The sequence below is a fragment of the Denticeps clupeoides genome, chromosome 6 (genome assembly GCF_900700375.1).
Source record: "Denticeps clupeoides chromosome 6, fDenClu1.1, whole genome shotgun sequence".
Lineage (NCBI taxonomy): Eukaryota > Metazoa > Chordata > Actinopteri > Clupeiformes > Denticipitidae > Denticeps > Denticeps clupeoides.
The window spans coordinates 13527884-13545977 of record NC_041712.1 but is presented as its reverse complement, the minus strand read 5'-3'; the positions used below and the strand labels follow the sequence as shown (position 1 = coordinate 13545977).

The 18094-nt window shown below is 43.8% G+C and overlaps 1 pseudogene; it reads left to right on the top strand.

Annotated features, from left to right (window-relative positions):
• Positions 1–6075: 6075 nt before the first annotated feature.
• Positions 6076–10417, top strand: LOC114792168 (nucleophosmin-like; annotated as a pseudogene).
• Positions 10418–18094: the final 7677 nt, after the last annotated feature.

Here is an 18094-nt window from a genome sequence, read left to right as displayed (position 1 = left end):
GGACACAATGGTAGTAAGTGGGATTTGAACCTGAGTCTTCTGGTTCACAGGCAAGTGTGTTACCCACTAGGCTACTACCACCCTACATTACATGAGCATGGATTGTGTAAATGCCTGGATGTTAGTGATTTTTTTTTGTCAGACATTTAAATGTCTGCAGGACAGCAAGGTGCTGAAGTGTTCCATTAAATCCACTGAAGGTAAAACAGAAGCAGTGACTCAGAGTTTTACCCCTGAGGGACATCCGGGTTGAGAGACATTATTCATCTGCTGCTGTGAGGTTGACTAGGTGAGGGGTATGCAGGGCCAGGGCTGAGAAGTGACAGCTGAGGTCTCAGAACCCAAGACCTGCAAATGATGATGAATCAGATTCACATGCTTCCATTTGCTTGGAAAGATGCCCTCATGTTTCTTTTTTATTCCCTTTCCTTCACACTTCGTCTTCTCAGCAAAGATGACACAGCATGTGTTTGACCTGTAGAGATGTCTGTGTTTGTGTGTGTGTGAGAGTATGTGGATCGATAAAATAGAGAGAGGACAATACTTGTTTTTCAGCTAAAGGTCTACTTGCTAAGGCAAATAAATGCATTTTAACACTAGAGGTGGGCATAGATTAATTTTCTTAATCTAGATTAATCTCACTGTAATCTTGGAATTAATCTAAATTAATCTATATTTTAGATTAATATAGATTCACATAAATTAATATAGATTAATCTAGATTAAAATGTCTTATTTGAATTCTGCCGAAGGCATTCAGAATATGTGTGCTACCCAAATAATGACTAAAAGTAAGTATTTGAGAATGGGTTTCTCGCATTACACCAGGGGCTCATCTCCTGTTTCCAAAATGCATCACAAACTGCTTGAGAAAGCTGTTCTACTATGATAATTGGTGATGAAAATAAATTATGTTCAATAAGATGTACTTGTGTTTACCAACTGTTTATTCAGTTAAATAGCTGCATCCATGTTACCACGTCACGTTTGATGTGGTAATTTCACAGTTCGAAGACTCGTTCTTGCCCCCTACAGTGCAATTCGGCTAGGTATACATCCGCGCTAAAATATCAAGGTGAGAGATCATAGTGTAGCGGTTCTTCTTCTGCGTTGTGTAACTTTTTGATTTCGTTTCTTGAACCACAAATGATGAGCTGACACCCAAGAGATTTTCTGTGCAAAGTGTATTCTGTACAAAAAGCAAGGTCGCGTCAGAACATCGCGTCACACATCGCGTCTTTCTGCAGCTCTCTCTCTCACAACTCACGCCATGTGTCCAAGAGAACTGAACATTAACATAAAGCATTCACAATTTACAATACTGCATACCTGTACAAAAAGCAAGGTCGCGTCAGAACATCGCGTCACACATCGCGTCTTTCTGCACCTCTCTCTACAATATGCAGTATTAAAAGAATATAAAAAAATATTCACAAAATAACACACATGCAAAATATTCCTAATATGTACATAAACTAAAATGAAAGAAATAACATTTTGCACACAAACCCCACGCACCTCTCACAGCTCACGCCATGTGTCCAAGAGACCTGAACCGGGTCTCAAAAACAAAATAGAAGTCTTTAGAAAATAAGAAAATAAAAGACACAAGAAAGAAATATACTTATAAATCTAGTGTAACCATTTAACTCCGGCACAATAGCTTGCGTAGTATAGACCCAGCTCCCAACCCAACTTTGTGAATAGATTAACGGTGATATTTTTTATAGCCCGATAAGAGTCTCACATTAATGCAGCACGTTAACGCCGATAACGGCCCACCACTAGTTAACACATACTTTCTTATATGATCACTAGATTTTTAATACATTAGCTGTGATTTTCATTTGACTACTTTACGGTTAGCCTAGCATTTAATGAAGGGGCCCCGTAATTAGAAGGTTGCTGGTCCGAATCCTGAGATGCCAAGTTGCCACTGAGCAAAGTACCGTCCCCACACACTGCTCCCCGGGTGCCTTTCATGGCTGCCCACTGCTCACTAAGGACGATGGGTTAAATACAGAGGACACATTTCGTTGTGTGCACCATGTGCTGTGCTGCAGTGTATCACAATGACAATCACTTCACTTTCACTTTACTAAAAAATGTGTTGATATGAAATGGGAGCAGTGGCAGGCCTAGAATCTGAAATGGGCAAAGGCCCGAGGACTTTTGTCAAAACAGCTGAGAGCGTCTTAACTAGTTTTTCCTGCTTCATCTGCTTCGCTCATGAGAATGAGCATTAGTTCTTAAGGTGCTAAAGTGTATAAAATTTCCCCTTAAAACAAATACTTTCAACAGTCATAGACTCGTTCCCAACAGATGTGTTAAAATCTTAAAATGTTTGAAAGATGATTCCAAAATAATATGTAAAATTTTCATGGAAGATCATGATAAGACGAATAACGATTTTTTTTCCTCTCTGTAGATAAAGTGGATGATGAGCTGGAGATGACCATGGTGTGCCATCGTCCAGAGGGTCTCGAGAAACTGGAGGCCCAAACAAACGTCACCAAACAGAAGCTGCAGGTCCTCTATCGCGGTTTCAAGAACATATGTGCAATTTTTTTTTGTCTATATGCCCCATCCTTTTACCTTAAGCTCCATATTTTTCCTTCCAATTTTACCTCCTGTGGCCAAGACTCTGTGTCCTATTTTGCATCAAGTAATCCTTGCCTCAGAAATGCAAATATTCATTTAGATCTGTGGATTCTCTACCCATGCATAATCCGGCTCTACAGGCCTGGATTTAATCCACTGCTGAGCCTGCCATACTGCACATTGAAGATTCACACACTGCATTCACACATGCATACTACATATACGCTAAAACAAAAAAAGATATACTATCTTAGACACAGCAAAAGATATTTATTAGATGATGAATTCATTGCTGTTGTTTTTAAATAAATTCCTATTAGTTAAATAAATTCCTATTACTTTATGTTGTTTCATCATGCCATAATGTCATGAAAGCTCCCCATAAACACCTCTTAACAATAACCTGGGAGCGAAAGGGAGGAAGTGAGTGAGGTAGATAAACGTAGTGATCCGGTATTGATCCGCACTGTAGGTAAACACGGTTTTCAGAGTCTCACTAAGAGCAATGTTGCATCTGTGTCTACACTCGTAGTGGTGGTGGGTGGGGAGTGTCTGGGATAGGGAAGTAAAATGGCCCGCACTAATCTGCATTTTTGTCATGACGGTGAGCTGACGGGGGAAGGAAGCACAGAGGTGGGACATTCTGGGAAAGGGATTTATTAATAAAACACTAAGAAACAACGGCGCGATGGCCGAACACAGGGAAATAAAGGGGAGAACAAAAACAAGCCAGCAGGCGTGTGGCAACTGCCAGAACTTAATATACCTCAGCCTGTTCACTAAACAAAAGTTCACAAAGAATGTCGCCCCTCCAAGGGCTACGTCCTTGGAGCCCCAGCAATACCATCAGTGGAGGCGGCGGGGCGAACGGCAGCAACCACAGGGCTCCTGCCCAGCTGTGTCCTCCCCTTGGAGGACCCGGACCCTCTGGCAGACTCCCTGACGTGGTCCGGCATGGCGGCCCTGGTCCCTCGGGCTGGCTCCCCGACGTGGTCTGGCATGGTGGCCCCGGTTCCTCCAACCTGCACACATAAACCAGGGCCGATCCTTCCGGGTACGTGCGGGCCCTGTCTCCGCCCATCCCTTTTGACGCCTCTTGCGTCGTTCCCTGCCCCGCGCAGGGAGGTGGTTCCGGAGCATCCGGCAACCTCATACAGCACACCTGTCTGGTGCCTTCTGGGATCATACAGCCCCTCTCGCTGCACGTCCCCGCTGGCAGAGTGGCCAGCTTCCCTCCCTGCACTGCGCAAGGAGGTGGTCCCGGAACCTCCGGCGACCGTTTGCGGCACCCCTGTCTGGTGGCTTCTGGGCACATGCAGCCCCTCTCGCTGCACGTCCCTGTTGCCAAGGTGGGGGTTTCGCCAGACCATCCAGCTAGCCCCTTCTGTGTCCGTTGGGACAAGCAGGCCCTCTTTCTGCCTGTCCCAGCTGGGTCCTCTTGCCTACCAGGGGGCTCTATGGCACACCGCCCCTCTGGAGATGGACCCAGGCCCATGCCTGGCCCGCACTCCGTAACGGCAACCGGAGAACCCAGCTCCGTCGTTTCCCCACCTACCCTTCCCTCAGGAGGAGCCCCGAACTGCACCCTTCCAAAAAATTCTTTGGGGGAACCCCCCCCCCCAGTTGGACTTAGGGGTATCTTGGGGCACGTCCACCTCGTCCTGGACCAGCCCAGTCGGGTCAGGAACCTCCTCCCTGGGGTTCGGCTCCACGGCTGAGTCACCATCTGGTGGACACAAAGAGGGGAAGTGGGGGGCGACATACGCACACACCTACAGAAGAGAGGGTCATCTGGCTTCCTCTCTGGGCTCTCCGGGACCTCCTCAGGGGGCACAGCCAGGATCATGGGAGGTGCGACCTTCTCGCTGCGACCTTCTCGCTGCCCGCCAGTGCTGGGCCTTCTTGCACCGGGTCCTGACTGATGCTGGGTGTGGTGGTGGGGCAGAGTTCGATCCCTGGCTCAGGCTCTGGCTGAGCAAACTCCGGCCTCAGTCTCTGCAGGAAGTCCCGAAATCTCATACTGTCTGTCTCTGCCAGCCCCTTGCTGACCCAGTCAGACACTTGAGGATGGTGGTGATCTTCTCCGCATCTGAAAGGGAGGGAAGAGCAGCAAAGTACAAACCACAGGATGTTATAAATGACTGGCATGTACCTGCAGCTCCGCTGAAGGGTCCTGGGACAAGGGGGACGTTCCACACAGGGCTGGGTGCGTGGCTGGAGATGGTAGTGGGTGTGTGGCGTGGTGGACGTCCTCTCCAGTAGGCGTTGGTGCTGCGCTTCCGTTCAGCTGGGGAACGTCCGGGCAGAGGGAAGGCAGGTCAGCGACCGGAGCTGGAGAGGCGGATTCCCAGCAAGGCAGTCCCGGCAGCGCAGTTGCTGGCTGGCGACGTCCCGTCACTCTGTTCCACCAGCTTACCCTCGCGTCACTGTCTTTCTCCGATCTGCTCCTTCTCTGCCTTCTTCGTCTGTCACAACGGCGAGCTGATGGGGGAAGGAAGCACAGAGGTGGGACATTCTGGGAAAGGGATTTATTTATAAAACACAAAGAAACAACGGCGCGATGGCCGAACAGAGGGAAATAAACTAAACAAAAGTTCACAAAGAATGTCGCCGCTGCGATCATAAACTGGATCATAATTTGATACAGTACACTTACATTGTTCTGTATTAATGTGTGTTGACAGAATTTGATTTGTATTGTAGTCTTGTCTCTGTTGTTGCCATGCTACAACTGTGGCTGCCTCTGCTCTAATTCAGCGGCTGTGTAGCGCACTTGTCATTCTGTTCATTGGGTGTTCAGTATGACATTTGCAGAATACAGGAAATATGCATAGAGTTTTGCCATGACTGTGCCCAAACATGCAGGATACTAGAAAATACAAAAAATACAATGAGGGAGGCCCAGAATGATCCCAAAGAGTCGAGATCCAAACACATGTAAACATAATGATATGATTCTAAACATCAGCGACAGCATATTTTAAATTACAGCTTTTTCAATGATGAAGAAATTGCCCTTAAATGTCATCAAAACTTTGCGTTCATTCTGCCTGGCTCTGAAAGTCTGTATAATGTGGCCCGGTGAGAATCTTCCTTTGAAACTTCTTACATTTGTGTTAGAATTTCTTTAATGATGAAACAGAATAACTTTTGTTTATTTGCATGCTTGCCTGCTTGGTTTCCAAGAATCTGTAAGAACAGAAATGATAAGATATAAAACAATAAACCTCTCTCTGAAGAAACGTCTCCCTCTTTTGCATAAAACTGCGCAACGTAAGAGGAACGCGGAAAACTGTTCAAGATTTCCTACAAATAACCTGCGTATACGCGAGGCAGAAGAATAATAAAGAAGTTCGACGGGACCAATCCGTAAGAGCGAATCTGGACTAGCACCGCCCCTTTCCGGTCATGCTTCCTCGCCATTGGCCAGAAACGGAGCGCGGTTCTTATTTATGCTCGTCCTGCAGCTGCAGCATGGAGACGCAGTAGATGGATCAGCAGATATTTCTTTATGGTAAGCGCATAAATAACGTCGTAGGCCAATTAAAACCTGCTTTAAAAAAAGGCTTGATTAGCTTAATATTATTGATATGTTGGACGTGTGTGTTTCTGGAAACTTGTTTTGCACGAGTTGAGCACCCGTAAATGCTAGTTAGTTTGACCAAGTTTTTGCATCTGCAGGGTGTGAGCTCAAATCTGGGACGGAGGTGGTCTTCAACCCAGAAGACGATGACTTGGAACACATGTTGTCCATAAGAATGGTAGGTCGTTATTTTGGCCAGAAAAGTGCTCTGCTGGTGTGTTTTTGTGTCTTATTGTAATGTGTGTTCATTTAGGTGTGTGTGGACCGCAGCACCAATGACGAGATGCATGTTATCGAGGCTGAAGGCCGCGACACAGAGTTCCACTAGGTTCAGGCTGTGATTGCATCACTGAAGCCCTCAACCCTCCCCAGTGTAAGTGGTTCTTCTCCACCCCCGCATGCATTTTTTTTACATCATGTATGACATTTACATGACGTTTTACATCAAGTAGGTCTAAGAGAATGTTTGAGCTGGACCCCTCACATGCTTCACTGCTCATGCTGAATTGTTCTAACAAATGGTTTTTGAATATTTTCTCACAACTTTAAAAGACATTAAAAATGTCTGCAGTTGCCTTACCACTAGGGGCCGGAAAACTGCTTGAATTAAGGGGGCATCTATTAAATCAGCGGGTACGGAAATTGACCCACAATCAGAAGGTTGCCGGCCTGTATCCTGAACCACAGAGAGACTGCTCCCTGGATGACTTTGCTGCCCACTGCTACAAAATGCTGATTGGTTAAATGCATAGGACACATTTTGTTGTGTGCTATGCTTTGTGTATTACAATGACAATCACTTCACTTTCACTAGCTGGTTTACAGGTCTGGCTTGCAGCAGTACTGGCAGTCAGTCTGGTAACTTTGACAAAAGCTAAACAACAATTTGGAAGGAAAATTTAATATATTACCTAATATAATATACAATTAATATTGCATTTTAGAAGAGCATCTGGCCCTCAGTGTGTGCCCTTGGCCAATTGTAGTTGACTATTCAAAAGCAGGGTCATAAATGTGATGGAAGTGGCCTTAAAGGTCTTTGTCTTCCTTAAACCTGCAGAAACAGTGTCTTGCACACAAGGGGTTCAGCTCAAAGTATGTTTGGTAAAAGTGATCTCTGCACAATCCTCATGATCCACCATAAACTAAAAAGTAGGTATATAGTATCACATGCTGTTTCTGCTGCTGCAACCACAAGCAAAGTTCACTGTCAAAACCCATCTGGCAGGAGTGTAGCATCCAACATTTTTCTCCGGTATTCTGCCTCCCTTTGTGGCGTAAGATCCCTCTTCTGGCGTGTACGCCATAGAAAGAAATAGTTATTTGTATTCACGCTTGCCGGTAAGTGTGGGGCACTGCACAATATTTGTTTGGAATTGGAAATATGCCAGACTGACTTGTTGATCGCCAATGTGAAGGTTGCAGGATTTTGCTTGATCATTGCATCTCTAGTTTTAATTCCCTTTTTGTGAACAGTTAGTGTGGATTTAGATTTTTTAGATTTTTTTGTTCTTAGTACTCTGGGTCTGTTTGAACTGCCTGACTGAAACAGAAACATTAATTGAACTCTCTTGTATGTTGCAGGTGTGTTTGGGCGGGTTTGAGATTACCCCTCCAGTTGTGTTCAGGCTTAAGTCAGGTTCTGGTCCAGTGTACATCAGTGGGCAACATCTTGGTAAGTGAAGTACAACTAGACCCGATCAATCCAGTGTTTTATAAATTAAATTTTATTTATTTATTTATTTTGCTGCTTTATTTGGGCCTGTCATAATGACAGACCATTTACTATTTGGCTCCCTGTGGCTAACCGCTGAAGATAGCAACCCAAAGGCCTCGCCGAGTCCTATGATCTGAGATATGGGACGAGTTGGTGCCACCAACGGGGGTTTGGAAAACTGGGAAAATGGCAAAAAAGGACATGTCTTACATTCAAGGCTGCCACGCAAAGACTGTGAAACGCACAGAAACAATGCACAAGATGACATTGTTTGTTTTGGTAGGTCGTACGGCCTGCCCACAAATCATGTTCAAACTGTAAAAAGTACCATTTACTATTGTGCAGAGGAAGAGGTTTTCAGATCCCTGTGACCAGCCATAAAAGCTAGAGACACAGGAGTCGAGACACACAATCTGACATATTGGATGTGTTGCTACCACCAATAGTTGTCAGGAAAACATAGGAAATAGGGAAAAAGGCAAAAAAGGCCATGTCTTGCATTTGTGGCTGCCATGCTAAGACTGTGAAACGCACAAAAAAAAAAAAAAAAAAAAACGAACAAAATGACATTGGTTGCTTCGTTGGGGCCTACAGGACGGCCACAAATCATGACCAAACCATTAAAAGTGTGAAAAACTTTGGTTTCTTAGAATTTGCGATGACATGTTTCAGCGCACACACAAGGGGTACTGATACAGCAGCAGCGCCAGGACTGTAATTCAATGAAATCTTAAACCAGCAGCTTCATTAGGATACCAATCAGCCACATTATTAAGACCGCCTGGTCCGCTTAATTAGGGACGCCCTGTCCTACAGCCACTTTATTAGGGACGCCCAGTCCTTTGACCACTAACATGCAAATTTTTTTGGACATTGTCCAAACGTCACCAAATTTAACATGACTCCTCTTGGCCATGCCGTGTTAGCATTTTTTTTATGTTAGCATGCGAGCATTAGCATGCTGACATGCAAATTTTAAACATACTCCAAACGTCACTAAATTTAACGTGACTCATCTTGGCCACACCCTGTTAGCGTTTTTGATGTTAGCATGCTAGCATTAACATGCTAACATGCTCAGATACTTTAATAACTCCACCTGATTTCACCTTCTGAGACCAGCTCAGGAGGTTATGCCCGCGCTCCTACGAAAAATGCCCAGACAGGCCCATCAAAATTTCCTCTGGAATTTCGTTTCTAGTTTGTATTTAATGTTTCATTAATAATTCTCAATGCAATCTTTGTTTCACCAGTAATGTGTGACGACGATTAACAGGAACATGAACATGAAGAGGAACCAAAATAGTCTTTGAAGCGACCAGCACCCACTGGACAGAATCCTCCGGTTTGTTTTTGTTTTTTTTGTTGCACTAAAAGAGAATGCAGTAGGGTGTTAGATTTAAAAAAAAAAAAAAAAGCTATTTCCACCCAGAAATTAACTAATGGATGATCTGGCATTCTGTTAATTTCAGCCGAAAAAGATGAAGATGGACGAAGAGGAATCTCATGTAAAGGTATGCACTTGTTAAGCTATTGCACAGAACTTTTCAGAAAACAACTTTCTAAACATTGAATTTTTGGCAGCCCAAGAAAGCTCCATCCAAGCCACAGACCCCAGCTCAGAATGGGAAGACACCCAAAGCTGGAACACCGGCAGCTAATCCGGCAGCTAATTTGTGTCTTTTAACCTTGTAGGCTAATACTCCTGAACCCAAGAAGCAGGAAAGAGCAAAGACCCCCTTGACCTTGCCCGAGATCAAGGCTAAAATGATGGCAACTGTAGAGAAGGTTTGTCTTAAATTCTCAGTGTCGCCATTGCTAATACTGGTGTAAATATCCTAGTGTGCTATAGCTACTCTGGTGTAGACTGTAAAATTAACATATTTGTTTGGTATCAAAGCATTGTTTAGATGCAGAGAAGTTGTGAGGTGTGCTATATTCAGTATCACAATGAAAGCCACGAGTGTGTGAGAGGGACAACGGTGTTGCACCAGTTATTTACCATCAAACACACGGCGCCTCCCTTCGCTGAGTCGCGTGTCCTGTCCATTTGTGTTTTAATCCACAAAAACAAACTAAACTCTGTCTGAGCAGTCGTGACTGCAGCAGACCTCACCGGCGCCATCTCACGCTTTTGAAAGAAGTTTTTTTTTTTTTTTTTCTACTACTGGTCTTTATGTAGAGTTAAATGTTTCAGAAAGTGGTTCAAATTTGCAATTAATGTGCAGATGTGTATAGTATGTGTGCATTCTGTTCCGTTATTTAGCTGATTCTTGATTTTTTCGTAACAGGGTGTTACTCTTCCAAAACTGCTACCTAAATTTGAGAACTACATGAAGAATGCCTTCAAAGTAACTGACACAAAAGTAAGAGTTTATTTTTTCTTTCCTCTCTCTGTTCTTCCCTGCCATGTGTATGTTTTACTATTCTGATTGGGTCACTAATAGATCTATTTTATTTCATAGATCATTGAGGAGATGTGGAAGTGGAGACAAGCTGTTGAAGAGAAGAAATGATCCTTATTCATTGTTTGTTTGATTCCTGCCTCTCAGTTTTTAATTTTGATTTCTTTCCTTTACCTTCCACTGTTTGTCAGTCTTGATTACAGCAAGTTTAAAATAAATTGCTATTTGAAGCCCCTGTTTGGTTTGGATTGCACATGTAAACTTTGTAAATGGTTTGTGTTCTCATACCACATATATATATTTCCACTATTAAAACTACAAACTTCATCATTCCAATGGTGCTGATTGGGTTTGTTCTGTGTCATTTACAATCCACAGGCATCTAAAATTACACTTTAATGGAAGCTCTAGGAAAAGCTCACAGAAAACCTGCCTCTCAAACACAACAGCATACAGAGAACATCCAACTGGAGACCAGTTTGTAAGGCCGAATAGGAGAGCAGAGCAGTCATGAGTGATGCTGATGGGCCTGAGGAGAAAAAGCTTATACACAGAGACAACACATTCCTGCTCTCATGCATTTACATTTGAGGCATTTGGCAGATGCCCTTATCCAGAGTGACTTACAATGTGCTTCCAAGATTCAATCAATAAAGTGATCAATGAAGTTTACTAGGACCCCCTACTATTAATACAATCTTTTTATTCACTCTGTTGTTTCTATACATAAGTCAGATAATTTGAAGGTTTCAATTTAATCTAAATATTCTCTAAAGAGCTGCCGTTTGAAAGTGCTCAGTGACTGAGCTGTTACCTCAAGGGGAAGTTCATTCCGCCACCGAGGGGCCAAGATAGACAAGAGTCTAGATGAATGTCTTCCTTTTACCTTCAGAGATGGAGGGACAAGGCGAGCGCGACTGGAGGCTTGGAGTATACGAGGTGCAGTGCGAGGTGTAATAAGGGCTGTGAGGTAGGGTGGTGCTACTCCATGTTTGGCTTTGTAGGCCAGCATCAGTATTTTGAACCTGATGCTTGCAGCTACTGGGAGCCAGTGGAGGGAACGTAGCAGAGGGGTGGTGTGGGAGAATTTGGGAAGGTTGAAGATCAGTTGTGCTGCTGCATTTTGTATGAGTTGTAGAGGTCGGATGGTACATAGAGATAGACCAGCTAGAAAGGAGTTGCAGTAATCCAGTCATGAGATTACTAAGGACTGAACCAGTTTCTGGGTGTTGACAGGACGGATTTTTCTTATATTGTAGAGAAGGAATCTACATGAGCGGGAGAGATTGCTGATGTGAGTCGTGAAGGAGAGTTGGTTATCTATTGTTACTCCAAGGTTGCAGGCTGTTTTAGAAGGAGAGAGCTGTGAGTTGTCCAGGTAAAATCTCAAGATCAAGCGTAGAGAGTGAAAAGTAGAGGACCTAGTTCTGAGCCTTGGGGGACACAAGTGGAGAGTCTACGTGAGGCAGGGGTGGATGTAAATGACTTTGAAACGTTTTTGAGTTATTGTGTAACATGTTTAAGTCTTGCTATCATAACTTTACTTATGTGCCTTTATTTTGTAAGTTCCTGTGAGACGAAAAGTTAACCGGGAAAGGACATAAAAGTTAACCGGGAAAGGACATAAAACGACGGAATACACGGTGATAAAGGGAAATAGCGTTACAGAAAGTGTATAGTTTTCTTTGTTTAGCTCCTGTCGATAGTGGACACAAGGTTTGTTGGCATTTTCTGTACATTTATTTAAACTCTTTATGTTTAAGAGAGTCAAAGCTATGGCTATACTTAGCTTTATTTAATGACGGTTTATTTTGTTTTAGATTGTTAATTTGTATTTATTGTTTTCTTTTAGCTCTTACGTTGGTTTGAGTTGGTTTGATAACTCAATGTGAATGAGAAAGAAATAAAGAGCATTAGACCATCAGTAAAGCTGTTTTAATTCGACGGGACGCTACAGTAAGAGCTTGTGTCCATCGATTCCATCTCACAAGTTCGATGTTCCGAAGAGGGATCCGATGATGGTCGAAAGCCGTGACACTCACGCATGATATGGAAGCATCAGCAAGCAGTAGTAAAGGTCAGATGATGGACGCCGGTCAGGACAGCGGAGAGGAGGAACTTCGCCGTTCTAGTCGTTTACGGAGCACCACAGGGAAGATGCTTGCATATCAGAGAGAGGAGGCTCACAGAAAGGAGAAAAGGCTCATTCACCTGTACGAACAATGGAAAATCCAGGCACGCAAGGCCAGAGAGCTACTAAAGGTAGATATCCCTGAAAATCAAATTGCAACTCTCATAGACACACTAGAGAAAGCAAATAATGATGTTACGGACCTCTATATGGAAATCAGAGACTATATTGCACCCTCTGATGAAACACGACGTCACGTTGATGCATGTGAGGCAGTGACAAAGGACATTGTTAAAATTGCTTATGAAAGGATAGCAGGCATAGATGGAGAATTTGATGGTGAAACTGTGAAACAACGTCTCCGTGAGCTGCTTAACAGAGACTATGCTCGCTCCATCTATGGATCTACAGTATCACTTTCCAGCCAACATTCCATAGCCATGGTAGCAGTCAAAATAGCAGATGCTGCTGCAGAGTTAGCTGCAAGGAAAGTAGAGTATGAGATGTTACTGGAGGAGGAAAAACAATGTGAACGAATTCAACAGCTGGAAGAACAACAGAAAAGGGATCTAGCAGCCCAGAAAAATGAGCTGGCAAGACTGAAAGCTGAGAAGGATATAAGAGCTGCGCAAGCTAAATTGAATATCTACAATCAGGAAGGTATGCAGGAGGCTGATGTTGCAAGAGCTGACTATGATATTCAGAAGCCTTTGGGTTCAGCCCCTATTCACCAGTCCTTCCATGGTCCAGTAACATCATCACGGTCACAATCTGATGCATCCCACCTAGCTCAAGTAGTTCAAGACAGCATAGCTCTGAATAGGCTTCCAATGCCAGAACCATCCATGTTCACTGGTGACCCCATCCAGTTCATTGAGTGGAAGGCCTCATTCATATCACTCATAGACAGAAAGAACATCTCTTCAGTAGACAAACTGTATTATTTAAAAAGGTATGTGGGAGGTCCAGCCAGGAAAACGCTTGATGGCATCTTTTACATGAATGATGATAAAGCCTATAACGATGCTTGGGTTCGCCTCAACCACAGGTATGGTCAAAGAAACACTAAATCCAGTGTAGTCCACACACAGACAGTAACAGAGACTGGGAATCAAGGGCAGTTGAGGTCTGGTTTAAAGGCTCCATGCATTCTATGCCAAGACAGTAAACATCGTCTGCACTGCTGTCCCATGTTCAAGGAGAAGTCTCTGGATGAAAGAAGGAAATATGTGAAAGAAAGGAAACTGTGCTATGGTTGTCTGAAGCCGGGCCATAGTGCAAAGGACTGCCGGCACCGACACTCATGCGACATCTGCAAGGGAAGACATCCAACGTATCTCCATGATGACAACTATACCAAATTCAAAACACCTACAGTCTCAAACCAGAGCCACACAGATGAATCAGCTACCACATTGTCTCTCAGTGTGAACACTGAAGAGCCGTTCTCCAACACCTCCATGATTGTACCAGTATGGCTGTCTTCAGTTAGTGATCCAGGTATGGAAAAACTTGTTTATGCCCTGCTCGACACACAAAGTGATACGGTTTTTGTTGACCAAGAAATTAGTCATAGTTTACAAACCAAGACCCATCCTGTGAGACTGAAACTCACCACCATGATTAAAAGAAATGCATTAGCGAACAGCGAAAGGATTTCAGGTCTCAGAGTGAGAGGCTATAACTCCACGATCCTCATTGATTTGCCACCTGCTTACACCAAGGATTGCATACCAATAAATCGAACACACATTCCTACCTGTGAAACAGCAAGACACTGGAATCATCTTAGTAAAATAGCTGATGAAATTCCACCACAGCTAGATTGTGAGGTTGGCCTGTTAATAGGCTATAACTGTTCAAGAGCACTGGCACCACAGCAAGTAATCTTGGGAAAGGATAATGAACCTTATGCAGTGCGCACAGATCTGGGGTGGAGCATTGTGGGTTGTTCACCATCTAACCACGACACGCTAAGCAACATGTGTCACAGAGCTGCAGTCAAGGAGCTTCCTCCAGTGACTCCATCGGATGTTATTAAGGTACTCGAGTCTGACTTCAAGGATACTAGTAAGGATGATAAGACGGTGTCTCAAGATGACATCACGTTTCTGAACATGTTAAAGGAGGGCATTAAGGAAAACATTCACGGCCATTATGAGATGCCACTACCCTTTAAGCAGAGGCCGCATCTCCCTAACAATAAACAACTAGCCATTGTCCGGCTCAGTCATCTTAAAAGAAAACTGTTAAAGGATGACTACTACAGGAACCATTATGTGAAGTTCATAAATGAGGTCATTGAGAAAGGTCATGCAGAAGAAGTCTGTGGTGAAGGAAAGGAAGGAGAGAAATGGTATATACCCCATCACGGTGTGTATCACTCCAAAAAACCAGGCAAGCTCCGGGTTGTCTTCGACTGCTCTGCTAGGTACAAGGGAAGTAGCCTCAATGATCACCTACTATCTGGTCCGGATCTGACAAACAGGTTCAGACAACACCGTATTGCACTCATGTGTGATATAGAGAAGATGTTCCATCAGTTCCACGTGTATGAAGCTGACAGAGACTATCTGCGTTTCCTTTGGTGGAAGGAAGGAGACCTGAAGGCAGAGCCTAAGGAATTCCACATGAAAGTTCATCTCTTTGGTGCCACATCATCACCTGGATGTGCCAACTATGGATTAAAACACCTTGCAAAGGAGAATGAGAGCCTGTTTCCCCTTGGCTCACAGTTCATTATGAAAGATTTCTATGTTGATGATGGTGTTGCTAGTGTAGCCAGTGTTTAGGAGGCTGTGCAGCTTGCAAAGGAAGCTCAGAACCTTTGTGCTATTGGTGGTCTGAGACTGCACAAGTTTGTGTGTAATGACAAATCGGTGTTAGAGAGCATTCCACGCTCTGAGCGTGCTGCAGAAGTGAAGACTCTCGACCTTGGCCTTAATCACTCAAGGATGGAAAGAGCCTTAGGAGTCCTTTGGCACATTGAATCGGATACTCTCAGATTTTGTATCTGCCTGAAAGATCAGCCAGCAACACGACATACCATATTTTCTACAGTTGCCTCGCTTTACGACCCACTGGGGTTTGTTGCTCCTTTCCTGTTAACTGGAAAAGGGGTTCTTCAGGAAATGTGCAGGAATGGAACAGGCTGGGATGACCCTTTCATTGCTGAACTGCAGCCAGTATGGGAACGCTGGAAGTGTGACCTTGCAAATCTGGAAAAAATCATCATACCTCGTTGCTATGTGCCAGCTGAATTTGGCCGTGTCTTGAAACAAGAGATCCACCACTTCTCTGATGCAAGTTCACGTGGTTACGGACAGTGTTCATATCTGAGACAAGTGAATGAAGAAGGAAGTGTTCATTGTGCTCTCATCACAGGAAGGTCCAGAGTTGCCCCTATAAAGGTCATGTCCATCCCAAGGCTAGAGTTGACAGATGCTGTTGTTTCAGTTGCAGTAAGCAGCCTTTTAAGGGAGGAACTTAGTTTCACGAACATTGATGAATACTTATGGACTGACTCCAAAGTAGTTTTGGGGTACATCAGCAATGAAGCACGTTGTTTTCACACATTTGTATCCAACAGGATTCAAAGGATACATCTCACAACAACAGCTCAGCAGTGGTGATATGTTCCCACAGATAGGAACCCTGCTGATATTGCATCAAGAGGATCAAGTGTAAGTGAGCTTCTTACTTCAAACTGGTTTACAGGGCCTCAGTTCTTGTGGGAGAAGGAGATACCTCCACCTGAAGAGGTTGTCACAGAGATTACAGTTGGCGACCCTGAAGTCAAACAGGTTCAATCCCTAAATGTACAAACAATCGAGGAAGTAGGTCTCTCAGCCCGCTTATCAAGATTTTCCTCTTGGTATAAAGTCACCCAAGTTGTCGCGCGCCTCCTCCGTCGCACGAAGAATGACAAGTCCACCGGACACAGCACTGTACAGGAGCGAGAGGAAGCAAGGTGTATAATTGTTAGAGACTTACAGAGACAAGTATATACAGAGGAGATTAAGTTGCTCAGAAAGGGAGCTAAAATTTCATCTAAGAGTAAGCTGTACCATTTGGATGTCTTTCTTGATGAAGATGGAATCCTCAAGGTGGGAGTAAGACTGAAAAATGCATGTCTCCCTACTTCACAGAAACATCCTATGATTATTCCAAGGGATCATCACATCACCAAGATGATTATTTCTCATCATCATGAACAAGTCAGACATCAAGGAAAGGGCCTGACAATCAATCAGATCAGATCGAATGGATATTGGATTCCAGGAATCAATAGAACTGTTGCAACACTTATTCATCAGTGTGTCAAATGCCGGAAGCTCAGAAGATTTACAGAGGAGCAGCGAATGGCAGATCTGCCATCAGAGCGTGTGGATCCATCACCGCCATTCACCAACTGTGGAATGGACTGCTTTGGTCCGTTTTTCACTAAGGAAGGACGTAAGGTACACAAAAGATATGGACTCCTTTTCACGTGTCTATGCTGTCGAGCTATCCACATTGAAATGCTGGTCGACATGTCAACAGATGTTTTCATCAACGACCTTAGGTGTTTTATAGCTTTAAGAGGAGCAGTACGTGAAATAAGGTGTGATCAAGGAAGTAATTTTGTTGGAGCTAGAAATGAACTAAAGGATGCTCTGAAGCAAGTGAACAGAAATCGTCTGATAACGTTTTTAGCGGAAAAGCAGTGTGACTTCAACTTGAATGCACCACACTCAAGCCATGCTGGAGGCGTATGGGAAAGACAGATCAGGACAGTGAGGAATGTTCTTCGTTCCACTCTCTCACTCTCACCAAGAAGGCTAGACGATGCCTCACTGCGGACATTCTTCTATGAGGCGATGGCTATTGTGAATAGTCGTCCACTAACGGTTGAAAACCTAAATGATCCAAGCAGCCCTGAACCACTAACCCCTAACCACCTACTCACCATAAAACCTGTGATGACATTACCACCTCCTGGGAGATTCATCAGAGAAGACATGTATGCTCGCAAGCGGTGGCGTCATGTTCAGTATCTTGCAGAGCAATTCTGGAGTCGATGGAAAAGTGAATATCTCTCCAATATTGCAACCAGGCAACGCTGGCATACTCCAAGAAGGAACTTGAAGGTCAACAACATAGTCATGGAGAAGACCGATGACTTGCCACAGTGGAGGCTGGCTAGAGTTATAGAGACAATGACTTCTAAGGATGGACTTGTAAGAAAGGTAAAGATACGTTTTGGAGACAAGAAGATGGGACAGGAAGATCAGCGTTCCAGCAGGCCTTCTGTTGTTGAACGTCCAGTTCAGAAATTGGTTCTGTTGCTAGAGACTGTTTAATCATTCTTTCATTCTAGTTATATCCTTTACACCAAATGGGTTTATGTATGGACGTTCTTTGAATATATAGCTACATGATCATACTGTTTAGTAAATCTTGAAGAAGAGTAAGGTCATTTTTGAGTTTGAAATCATTCGTGTTTTAGTTTAACTTGTATGTAAAACACTCATAATTTGGTGGGAGTGTAAATGACTTTGAAACGTTTTTGAGTTATTGTGTAACATGTTTAAGTCTTGCTATCATAACTTTACTTATGTGCCTTTATTTTGTAAGTTCCTGTGAGACGGAAACTTTTATTTTGAAAGGACGGAAAA